This window comes from Trichosurus vulpecula, chromosome 6 (assembly GCF_011100635.1).
Source record: "Trichosurus vulpecula isolate mTriVul1 chromosome 6, mTriVul1.pri, whole genome shotgun sequence".
Taxonomy (NCBI): Eukaryota; Metazoa; Chordata; class Mammalia; order Diprotodontia; family Phalangeridae; genus Trichosurus; species Trichosurus vulpecula.
In genome coordinates, this window is record NC_050578.1 from 224,137,669 (window position 1) to 224,149,866 (window position 12,198).

At 46.7% G+C, this 12,198-nt stretch overlaps 1 protein-coding gene across 1 annotated transcript in view; it reads right to left on the reverse strand.

Moving 5' to 3' along the window:
• The window catches only part of INSC (INSC spindle orientation adaptor protein), a 121,480-nt gene that overhangs the window by 53,239 nt on the left and 56,043 nt on the right, over positions 1-12,198 (reverse strand). The window lies entirely within an intron of this gene.

Consider the following 12,198-nt stretch of genomic DNA (forward strand, 5'->3'; position numbering starts at 1 on the left):
ATATTTTATTTATATTGTTATTTATATTTATTTATATAGTTAAATATTTCTCAACTATATTTTCATCTGGTTCAGGTTGTACTAGAGGGTGTGGTGGGCTGCATACAGCCTATATGTCACATGTTTGATACCCATTTTTATTGGTGAGTAAACTGAGGCCCAGAAGGTGGAAGTAACTTGTCAAAAGGTCAAATATCAAATTAGTGTCCAATCCAGGACCAGAACCCAGGTGTCCTACCTCCCAGACCATGGACTCCTTCCTTTACAGCCTTCTTTTCTCATCTCCCCCCTCTCTCTCTTTCCCTCTTCCCTATAAAACTCTCTTAATCCCTCTTTTCTCCTCCCCACCCCCTCCTCAAAACTCTTGGGTCACTTTGGTCACTTTGGTGTTCATGAGATTAAAGCTATTGATACTACGGTGTGAATGCCAGATAGGCTCAGCTGTCCCTCTCAATGGGGTCTTTGTGTCCAAAAAGAAGTTCATTAACCTGAAAGAGCCTTCAATTGCTGAAATGTATGAGGAGAGATTTTTTCCAACCAAGAGGAGATTTGGGGAGTGGACTCCCTTCCTGAGCTCATACAAAGATTCAGTCTTTCCAGGTCTAAGATACAAGGCATCCATATGTACCTATAGCCACAGCCCCACCCTTCCCAACAGGTCTGTTTCCTTTGGACCTACTCAAACCAGAGCCACCCTTGGGGATACGGGGAAGGGGTGAAAGGATGTGTGGGAAGTGGGATGGCCCTGGGGCTAGTGGAAACTTGCAGTGGTGGATCTAGCGGTTGGAACCTCTCCTTTGCTGACCCCTAGTGGTGGATAGATTAACTTTTTAGGGGAGGGATGTGGAGACAGAGATGTCATTTGCCTAATTCAGTGCATTTTTCACTACCAATTAATTAAGAGATCCTCATGGAGGAGCCCAGGCCAATAAATCAGACTGGGCAGTCTGGAACTTCCCATTATCTAATCGTGCCATGAATTCCAGCTCTCAAAATAGGTTTGCCTGACTGGCAGCACCAAGAACAGAGTTGCAAAGGCACCTTTGGGTACCATTTTCCCTCTTCATCCTTCATTCTCGCCTCTTACTTTGCGGTTTCCCTAATCTAACCAGTCACTCCACTCCTCGACCCTCCCTATTAAACACTGGCGACTTCAGGCTCCATTTCCCAGCCACTGCTGGGGAGGGATGCCCACTGGTACAGCCTGGCCCTCTGCCAACTGTGAGAAGGAAGTTTTCCTCCTTGCTCTCTCTAGGTTTAAACGAGCCAGGAAGGGGATGAAAGGGAGGAAGAGAAGTCAAGATTAGAGGGCCACAGGAAGGGCTTTTTCAGTAGGTCTCGTGGCAGACATTATTAGCACACTTCCCAAGATGGAGAGTTAGTGGGAGAGAAGAGTAAGGTCAAGATGAGGGTAAGTTCCAGCTCTCTCCAAGAGAGCAAACTTGAGAAGATGAAGAAACAGCGAAGGGAGAAAGAGTGGGAGGGAGAAAGAGTGGGACGTGGGTGGAAGATGACTAACTGACTTCCAATAAATATTCTCTAGGACGGGAAATGATTATCATTAATTATCAGAGTACTATGTAAATGCTAAAAGTCATTTTTATTGGCATTAACATTTGCACGGCGATTTAAGGTTTGCAAAGCATTCTGCATAGGCTAAAATAATGATCTTCATAACAACCCTGTAAGGTAGGTGCAATTATTATCCCTATTTTTACAAATGGGGAAACTGAGGCACATAGCAGTCAAATGACTTGTCCAGGGTCACACAGTTAGTAAGTATTTGAGACAAGGCTTTAACCCAGATCTTCCAAAGTCTAAGTTTTGCACTCTATGCACTGCACCACCAAGCCCCGATTTAATTATTAACCCTTGCTGGGAAAGAAGAGAAACACTGGAGAGGGAAGTAGAATGGAGGGAGAGAAGGGAAACAAGTCACAGCTGTCTGGCTTCTCCAGAGCAACCATAGAGTAGAGACATCCAGGTGTGAGAGTAATGGGGGTAACCATAGCACGTGCTTCGTAGGGTTGGATAGATGGGTCAAATGAAATGGCATCGAGAGTACTTCGCGAACCTTAATGTACGATGTAAAGGCAGTCCTGTCTGACTCTTCCTGACCCCATCTATGGTTTTCTTGGCAAAGATCCTGGAGCGGTTTGCCATTTCCTTCTCCATCTCGCTTGACGGATGAGAAAACTGAGGCAGACAGGGCTAAGCGACTTGGCCAGGGTCACACAACTATTAAGTGTCTGAGGCCAGATTTGAACTCACAAAGATAAATCTTCCTGACTCCAGGCCCTGTGCTCTATCCACTGCACCACCTAGCTGTTCAATTGTTTAATCATTAATAATAATAATTAGTAATAATAATCCCAGAGGTAAGGGACTAAAAGCAGAAGGAGCAGCTCCAAAGTGCCCAGGGGTGGACCTGGGGGAAGCAACAAAATGAAGTGCCGAATTTGGAAACCGAAGACCTGGGTTCAGGCCTCATCTCTGCATTCGCTACCTACAGAAACCTGGGCAGATTGCCACCTCCCGGTTTCCTTCTAAATACAATGAAGGGGCTGGATGAAGTGATTTCGAAGGTCTCTTCCAGCACTAGGTCTGTGACCCTCTGCTGGTCTGGCAGGCTCCAGATGGGAACAGGTTGAGGATGAAAGCAGGGGGACATCAGGAGTAGGCAGTGTGTGGGTGCATGGCATGAGGGGGCGGAGGGTGACAGCCTGGGATGGAGAGACAGTTCGATTCCTCTGGGCCAGGAAGGTGAAAAACAATCAGCCCCTCTGAATTCCCTCCATCTCTCCAGGGCTCAGTTTCCCTGCCTGTACAATGAGGGGGCTGGTGTGGCTGACCTGTGAAGATCCTTCAGGTTGTAGATATCTTAGCCTATTATTCTGTGATTTCCTCAGCAGCACCTTGAGTTCTGTGTGTATTCATTAGCCCTCCTTCTGCCTGGTAGGGTACGCTTTGGGTAACTGGGCAGAACATCAGGCAGGGGAAAGCTGCACTAATATGTTCCGGCTCTTGGACACCATCTGGGAGGTGGATGGAGAAACAGCCCCCTCCCCTCCGCAATAACACAGATTTTTAGCTTTATTTTTTTCTCCCTTCTTCCTAGCAAAAGCAGCCCCTGGTACTCTCCAAGTTCTCCAAAGGCAGCCAGTTCCTTAGTGTCACAGAGAATCAGAGGACCTTCATTTTGGGGAGCCCATCTAATCCAAGCCATAACAACCAGGAAAGTGTCCCCAGGAAGCGGTCATCAGCTTCTGTTGGAACATCTCCAGTGATGAGAGCTCATTCTCTCCAGAGGCAGTCTGGATGACTTTGGGGGCAGCTCCTGCATTAGCAACTTTGCAGCTCTCACCCCCTCTGGGGCCAAGAGGAACTCATCTAATCAGTCTCCTGTCAATGGTGGAGGAAACGATTCTGCAGAACATGCCTCATCATCGCCATCATCATCATCATCATTATCATCATTGTTATTATCAGGCTCTGTCTGGCCATCCTCCTCCAGCTCTGGCCTGCTCCCCACCTGATGAAGACTATTCTAGAGCACACCGACGTAGAAATCTACTCGCTAACTCCCTACGCTCTATTTCTGTGAACAATCTGGGCACATAGGCTTCCTGGAGGGTGAGGGGAAAATGATGGCTCAAAGTAAAATGTGATTGTTCACAGCATCATAGAACAGCAGACCTGGAAGAAATCTTGGAAATAATCTTGTCTAGGGGTCCCTAACCTAGAGTCCATGCATAGATTTCAAAGGGTCAAATGGACTTGGATGGGAAAAAATAATTCTGTCTTCATTTTGTCATAACTGGGAGAGAGAAAGACACATAGAGAGAGAGAGAGAGAGAAGAATCCCTGGCCTAATGATGAGATTCTAGCCCAGCCCACTGTTTATATGGAGGAGGAAAGTGGTGCCCAAATGGGGCCAGCTAGATGATACAGTGGATAGAGTGGGGCCTGGAGTCAAAAAGAACTGAGTTTGAATTCAGCCTCAGACACTTCCTATTCATGTGACCCTGGCCAAGTCACTCAACCTCTATTTGCATCAGTTTCCTAATTTGTAAAATAAGGATCATAATAACATCTACCTCCCGGGGTTATTTGTAAGGATCAAATAAGATGCTAATTGTAAAGTACTTAGCACAGCACCTGCCACATAGGGAGCACTATGTAATGGTTAGCTATTGCTATTATCATAGTAGGGGAAGGGGCTCGGAGCAGTGCCTGCCACATAGTGAGCGCTATGTAATGGTTAGCTATTGCTATTCTCATAGTAGGGGAAGGGGCTCGGCGCAGTGCCTGCCACGTAACAAACACTTAATAAATGCTGATTGACCAACGGACTGATTTCCCCAGGGTTTCAGAGATGGTAGAGTCTTGGTTAATGGATCATGGGATTTAGAACTGTTAACAGTCACATTAATGATCAAAGGACTCATGACTGTGACTTAGGTTTAGGAGCATCTGATTAGCCTGGGAACAAAGGACGTTTAGCCCAGAAAAGATAAGCCTCAAGGCAGGATGTTCTAAGCGTCTTCAAGTACAGGAAAAGACCATCGTGGAGAAGGGGGATCAGGTTTGGGTTTCTGGCCCCAGACAGAGGGTAGAACTACATGGGAGCCACAAAAGTGGCAGATTTGGGCTCTGGGCAAGGAAAACCTTTCTAACCATCTAACCATCAGAGCCACCCCAAAGTGGAACTGGTCTCCTCTAGGGGTGTCATACTCTTCCTCACTGGATGTCTCCAAGCTGCTGGGTAGGATGGAGGAGGGATTCATCTGAGGGAAAGGGTATCAGTGAGATAAGGTGATGACCAAGATCCCTTCCAACTCCTTAGTTCTGGGAATCTATGATCTTGTCCAACTCTCTTCATCCTAGAGACCGTAGGGTTAGAGGTGGAAGGGACCTTGTAGCCATCTGGGCCAAACCTTTCATTTTACAGATGAAGAAACTGAGGCCAGGAGAGGGGAAGGGACTTGTCCAAAGTCACACAGACAGTCTGATGCCTCCACCTCCCAATGCGGCTTCTCTGAAGCTAAAACCCCCCGAATACACAATTTGGCTTAATTCAACTTGAAGTACAAGGCACGGGAAGTCGACTACATCCGTAAAGTAACCTCCCCAGCCCCGTCCTGCCCTGAAGGGGACCACAAGTCGGGTGGAGGGATGGAGAAGATCCTGACAGCTTCCTGAGCCAGGGCCGGGCTGCCTCTAATTAGCCAACGTAACAGTATCCGGAGGTAATGAACACGAGTGAGAGGAAACCAATGCTTTAAATATTAATTTAATTGCCTATTAAAGACTGAGAGGGTCCAATTAGTGAGAAGTGGAGGTTGGTGAAGTGCTTTGTCACTGGTTTAAGAGCACATTGCCTGCCCTAAGCTGGCAGGCAGGCAGCAAGTGGGTGGGCATCGAACACTCCAGAATTGTACAGGGGGAATGCCTTGAATCGAGGTCCAAGATAAAGAAAGAAAAGTTGGGACTTTGAGGACATTGATCTCGGCTTTCTGCCTTTTGTTAGCACACTTGTGACTCTTCTGGGGCAGCTAGGCAGTTTGGTGAATAGAGCGCTGGTCCTGGAGCCAGGAAAAACTGAGTTCAAATCTAGCCTCAGACACTTACTAGCTGTGTGACCCTGGGTAAGTCACTTAACCCTGTTTGCTTCAGTTTCCCCATCTGTAAAACAAGCCGGAGAAGGAAACAGCAAACCACTCCAGTATCTTTGCCAAGAAAACCCCAAATGGGGTCACGAAGAGTCGGACCTGACTGAAACAACTCAACAAAAACAGTGGCTCCTCTCTTTCTTTCTACACCTGTGGGCATCTTCCAGACCCAAGCCTCAGGAGCACTGTGGCATGGTGAGTAAGATGCAAGACTAGGGGTCAAGAAGACCTAGGTTAGGATATCACCTCGGGCAAGTCACTTAATCTAGGCCTCAGTCTCCACATCTGTCCAAATAGGAGACTGCACCCAATGACCTCTAGAGTCCCTTCCAAATCTGGAGAATCTTGTGGTAGACTTCTCTCTCCTCCGTCTGTGGCCCAGTCCACCGATGCATCCAATTGTCTTTTAATGCCTCATTGAAGCTCTTTTTTACATCACTGTCACTTTCCAAGTGATACCTCAGATTTAGCACCATCATTTCAACTGTCCATCTTCCTCCCTCATCCTTTCTGCCAGCCCTTATGACTCGTCCTCAGAATTCTAATAATACAATAATAATAATAACACATATGGTGCTTTAAGGTTTGCCAAGTGCTTGACCTATGCTATATAATTTGATCTTCACAACAATCCCATAAAGTAGATGCTATTCATTATCCCTATTTTACTGACAAGGAAACTGAGGCAGACAGAGCTTAAGTAACCTGCTGCTAGTAGTCTAAGGTAGGGTTTGAAATCAAGGCTTTATGAATCCTTCATTGATGTGTCTTAGCCCTCCATAATTCACCATCACCACCCCCAGAACCCCCAGGGAATTCCCTCCACATTTTTGGATATATCTACCCCATGTCATCACATGTTTGGAGATCTCCACATTTTTGGATATATCTACCCCATGTCATCACATGTTTGAAGCAAACAGAGTTAAGTGACTTACCCAGGGTCACATAGCTAGTAAGTGTCTGAGGCTAGATTTGAACTCAGTTTTTCCTGGCTCCAGGACCAGCGCTCTATTCACCACATTATTTTCCAGCGGCTTCACACGTGGATGCCCCATCTCGCCAGCTCAAATATGAACTCCATGAAGATGAAGGGAGCCATATCTCTGCATCTCTGTCTCTGATCTTCCTCCTTCCTCTCCAGAGTAAAATAGACTTCAGAAAACACTCAGGGAGAATGCTCCCTGGCCTTCCCCACCACCACCGAGGCCTCTTGGTTTTGTCCTCCAAAGACCACCTGATCACTGCTTTCCAATATTTGAAGGGTCACCAGGTGGAAGAAGTGACCAAGCAACACGTGGAAATTGTAAAGACACAACCTTGAGTGTGATATGAGTAAATACTTCCTGACCGTTAGAACTGTCCGAAGGTTGAATGGACTGCCTCCAAAGGTTGTGAGTCTCCATTTACTGAGAGAGAGAGGCAGGGGAAAGTCTTCCATGAGAGGCTAAGGAAACACTTGTCACTGAAGTGGAGCTCTGTTCAAGGACAGGTTGGACTATGTGCCTTCCGGGGTCCCTTCCAGTTCTGGTATTCTATGATTCTATGAGATTTGTCTCTTTACTTGTCCCCTGGACTCCTCCTCTGAAGAAGGGGAAGGGGACTGAGGGCTAGGGTAGCCAGGGCAATGTTATAGCCCTAGCCAGGGAACCTGCCTGGTACTGTGAAAAGAAGGCGGGACTTAGAATCCAAAAACCAAGGTTGGAACTGAGGCTCTGCAACTTACCAGTTGTGTGGCCTTAGGCAAATCATTTTAACTCCCCAGGCCTCAGTTTCCTCATCCGTAAAGTGAAGGAGTTGTTCCAGATGATCACTATGCTGGATTGTCATGAGACAGGAGACCAGATGAAGAAATGGGCATGACACAAGCTTCAGTCAACATAGACTGGTGACCCAGGAGTTGGGCTACAGGCAGCAGCGCCCAGCATAGAACCTGGCACATGGTAGGTGCTTAATGAACATTTGTTGGCTCATAGTACTAAAGGATGGAAGCTGTGGAGGCACAAAGCCAAGAAGGAAAGGGAGAGCAAAGGTTGAAAGAGTCTAAGCTGGCAGGGACCTCCAAGATGAGATCATAGTATCAGAGAATGTCAGAACTAGAAGAAACCTTGACATCCCCACCTTATAGGGTCCCAGGATTTAAAACTAAAAAATACTTAGGGTTAGGAATGTAATTAAGATTAGAAACAGAGTTAGGAATTAGTCTGTCTCCTTCATTCCACAGAGGAGGAAGCTGAAACACAAGAAGTGCAAAGTGACATACCCAAGGTCACACAGGGAATCAAAATGGCAGACCCGGGTCTTAAAATCAGGTCTCCTGATCCCAAATCTAGCGTTCTTTTCTAATGTATCAAATTTGCTTCAAGAGTTACTCACTTTATGCTTTATTACTATGGGTCTTCTCCCTGTCTTGAGGCAAGGACCATGATTACCACTGTCTCTAACCTCATCTCCCTGCCTCTCAGAACACCAGGGAGCAAGTAAACAGTCTGTAGGAAGACCTTTCCAATGGTCTGAGAAGGGAGAGATAGGGCAAGGAGGAAAAAGAGAAGAGCCTTAGCCTTCAGTGCCAGGAGAGAGGGGAAGGGAGATGTTAGAGTGAAGCCAGGAGCTCAAGGAGCCTTCGCCCTCAGTGCCAGGAGAGGGGGGAAGCGTGATGTTAGGGTGAGGCTTGGAGCTCAAGGAGCCTTAGACCTAGGGGAGGGAGGGAGGTAGAGGGAAGGAGCAGAGGAGGCATGGGGCTCCATGAACCTTACATTTGGGTGATAAGAGCTCAGGGGCCCAGGGATCCCCAGATCTTGTGAACTCCACCTTTTAATGAGTGCAGGGCATCATGTATGATAAGAATTAAACTGAACAAGGAATCAGGGGGAACTAGTTACCCAAGTCCTATTTAGAGATACCGGCAAATGAACAGAAGGAAGGAAAAAAATTAAAACTTGGCTTGGCTGCTATAAAGCTAATCCTAATTACAGTCATTTATGAAGACTGCTCAGTATTTAGGGCTAATTGCCACATACACAATAACTCAGGCATAGCATTAATATGCAACAGATTAATTCAATTTTATTTGATTCCAGCACTGAGTGATCTCTGACCATCCCAGTCTGGGGCTGTGAGCCTGTCTGCTTGTGGCTCTCAGACACTAGAAGAAACATTGCTGATGACATCCATCATGTGTGCACAGAGATCTCCTCTTCTGATGGATGCAGGCCTGGCTCTGCATTCAATATGTCCCCTGCAGTGCCACGTTAGGGCCTGCAGAAAAAGGGGGGGAGGTGGAAAGAGCTAGAACCAAAGATATGGTATCATAAGACCTAGAGGACCCCATATTTTAGCATGAGATATGAGAGAATGGGGGGAGGGACTAGGTGGCACTGAGGATAGAGTACCAAGCTTGGAGTCAGGAAGACTCATCTTCCTGAGTTAAAATCTGGCTTCAGACACTTACCAGCTGTGTAACACTGGACAAGTCCCTTCACTTTGTTTTCCTCAGTTTCCCTATCTGTAAAATGAGCTGAAAAAGAAAATGGCAAACCACTCCAGTGTCTTTGCCAAGAAAACCCCAAAGGGGATCACGAAGCGTCGGACATGATTGGAAATGACTGAATAATAACAAATGAGAAGATGGAAGAGTGAAGAGCCTAGAAACTTTAGATCTGACCAGTCAGGGGCACTGGACAAGCACAACTGTCCATCAGTGCACTGGCCTGACTCTTTAGGTTGTGAGTTCCCCACCATAGGGTGTTCAAGGATGATACTTGTCTGTGATGCCAAAGAGAGGATTGTGGAAGTTGATAGGCTGGACTAAATGAAGCTTAGAATGTTTCATTTGGAAGAGATTTCAGGGATCATCTGGTCTAAGTCCCTTCACGAGGGCCTTTCCCAAGCTCACACAGCGCATTAAGAGCAGAATTAGAACTCAAACTCAGGTCCTCCAAAGCTCTTTCCACTACACCACACTGCCTAAAAAGGAAGCAGGGAGGCATCCTAGGGGAAAGAGCACCCAGATTTTAGGTCATAGGACCTGGGTTCAAATCCCAGCTCTGCTAATTATGTAACCTTGGGAAAATCATTCAATTTTTCTTAACCTCCATCTCCTTGTCTCTAAGACGATTTCTAAGATCTCTTCCAATTCCAGACCTAGGATCCCATGAAGTAAGGTGGCCAGAGCACCCCTCAGGGTCCTCAGTTGCCAGCTTCCTGCCCAAACCTTCATTCTCAATACTCCCTGTGGTCCAGGGATCTTCTCCAGCCCCTGCAGACTAGATACTGCAGGCTGGTGAGCTCTCCTCCACCCCAACGATCCCCCCCATTCTGATGGTGGGAATGAAGGGAGCAGGGGACCGCAACTTGGGGAAGACAAATACCAATGGTGAGGGAAGAGATGGAGAGAAAGAGAGAGATGGGGAGTGAGGAAAGAGAGATGAAGCCTGGACTTCCTAGAACACTCCTGTGGGGCCTCCTGATCAGGGTCGCAGATGTACAGCCGTTGTTTGTGTTCAGGGTCTCTGATTAGGGGCCCTTGGCTGCCCCTGAAATGGAGCATCCAAATCCACCCATCATTATCCTGGAGAGGTTTGTCATTCAGCTCTGGCAGGTGCATAGCAGGTGCAGATTCCTACTCTGGCAAACAGGAGGTCACTTTCATCTTTCCTCCCATCATTCATGGGTGGACTAGATGGCCTTTGCAGGCAACTGTATAATTCTAGGAATCTGCACAAATCCATCCCCCCTCTCCCCCTCCCTGACCCCCCCCCACTACTCTTTGGAAGGAACAGTGAGTGGAGAAGCAGGCCCTCTGATGCTCAGGGACTAGATCCATGATGGTGGCTGGGGACAGAGGAGGGCCAGAGACAGCTTCGGGTGCTGCCTCCATCTCAAACTTTAGCAGCTCTTGGCTGGACCAGTCCCACACTCACCCATCCATCCTCAGCATCCCCCTTTCCAACCCCAAGGAAACACTATGTTCTCATGCCAGCCTCAAATCAATAAAGTCCCAAAGAAATCCCTTTACTCTGAAAACCACAGGCAGAAGGAACCTTATCTAGCCCATCATTTCACAGAAGCTCATCTACTCAGCCCCTTCAGTTTACCGAGGGGGAGCTGAGGCCCAGACAGGCCAAACAACTTATCCAAGGTTACACAGGCAGCAAAAATGATGGATCTGGCATTGGAACTCAGGTCCTCTGAGTCCAAACCTAGTGTCTTTACATCACCTCGGGCTGCCTCCATTGTGGCCAAAAGGAAGAGATCTCAACATTACTTTAAAAAAAAAACCTTTGAAGCATTTTTACATTATAATCATTTTTAGATATACTCTCCTTTCTTCTCTGTCCTGAGACAGCTAGGTAGCACAGTAGATAGAATGCTGGTCCTGGAGTCAGAAAGACCTGAGTTCAAATCTATCCCCAGACACTCACCACCTGGGTGATCCTGGACTCAATCTCAATTTGCCTCAGTTTCTTTAACTGTAAAATGAGGGTAATAATAGCACCTACCTCCCAGGGCTGTTGTAAAGCACAGTGCCTGGCACATAGCAGGCATGTAATAAATGCTTGTTTCCTCCCTGCCTTCCTTTGTCTTATCACAGAGAAAACAGTTGAGCACAATCAATTGACACAGTGACCTGACACTGTATGCAGTATCTTGCCTCCATACTCCCCTATCTCTTCAAGGAAAGGAAGAAGATGTACCTTTCCTTATCTATAACCTAAGGTCAAGATTTGATCCCCTACATTTCTGATGGGAGTTGGGTTAAAACATCACATAAAGTATCTCTGATGAGCGCCTTTCAGATGACACTGGGACAGGTGACCACCCTACATGCTCTGCCTCAGGCCCTTCTCTTTTTCCCTCCAAACCAGGAGATCTTGAGCTGCCCTAATGAGGGAAGACTCCTCAGGGATGCTGGGAAGTGAGAAGCTTAAAAACACCTACAGAAGTCTAGAGATTGCACTGCCTCACTCTTACCTATTTCAGATACAAATTTCTGGAGGAAATAGTGTGGTCCGGTGGGAAAAGCACTGAATTTGAAGCCAAAAGTCCTGGATTCAAGTCCTAGATTTGGCTACTCACCTTTGGCCAAGTCACACAATTTCTCTGTGCTTCAGTTTCCTCATTTGGAAAATAAGGGGCTTGGACTGGATGCACTGTAAATCTATGATCCTATGACCATCTTAATTCTCATACCTTTAGATACAATCGAGCTTTGGATGTCAATGTCCTGCCTGAAGCATGGCCTCCAGTTATGGTCTGATCAGGACAGAAGGCAGTAGGACCATCACACCTCTGAACACTTAATATCCCATCAGATTTAGGGGCTGTAATAATATCATACTCTTGATTCCTATCAAACTTAGTATTTTTACATGGTGTCTTTCCTAGCCATGGCTTCCCTATCCTCTGGTTATTCCATTTATTCTTAACCCAAATGTAAGACTTTACATTTATCTTTATTAGATTTTTCTCTTATTAGATTCAGCCTTTGGTCCTAGCCCATCCAGATCTTCTCTGGATCCCAATC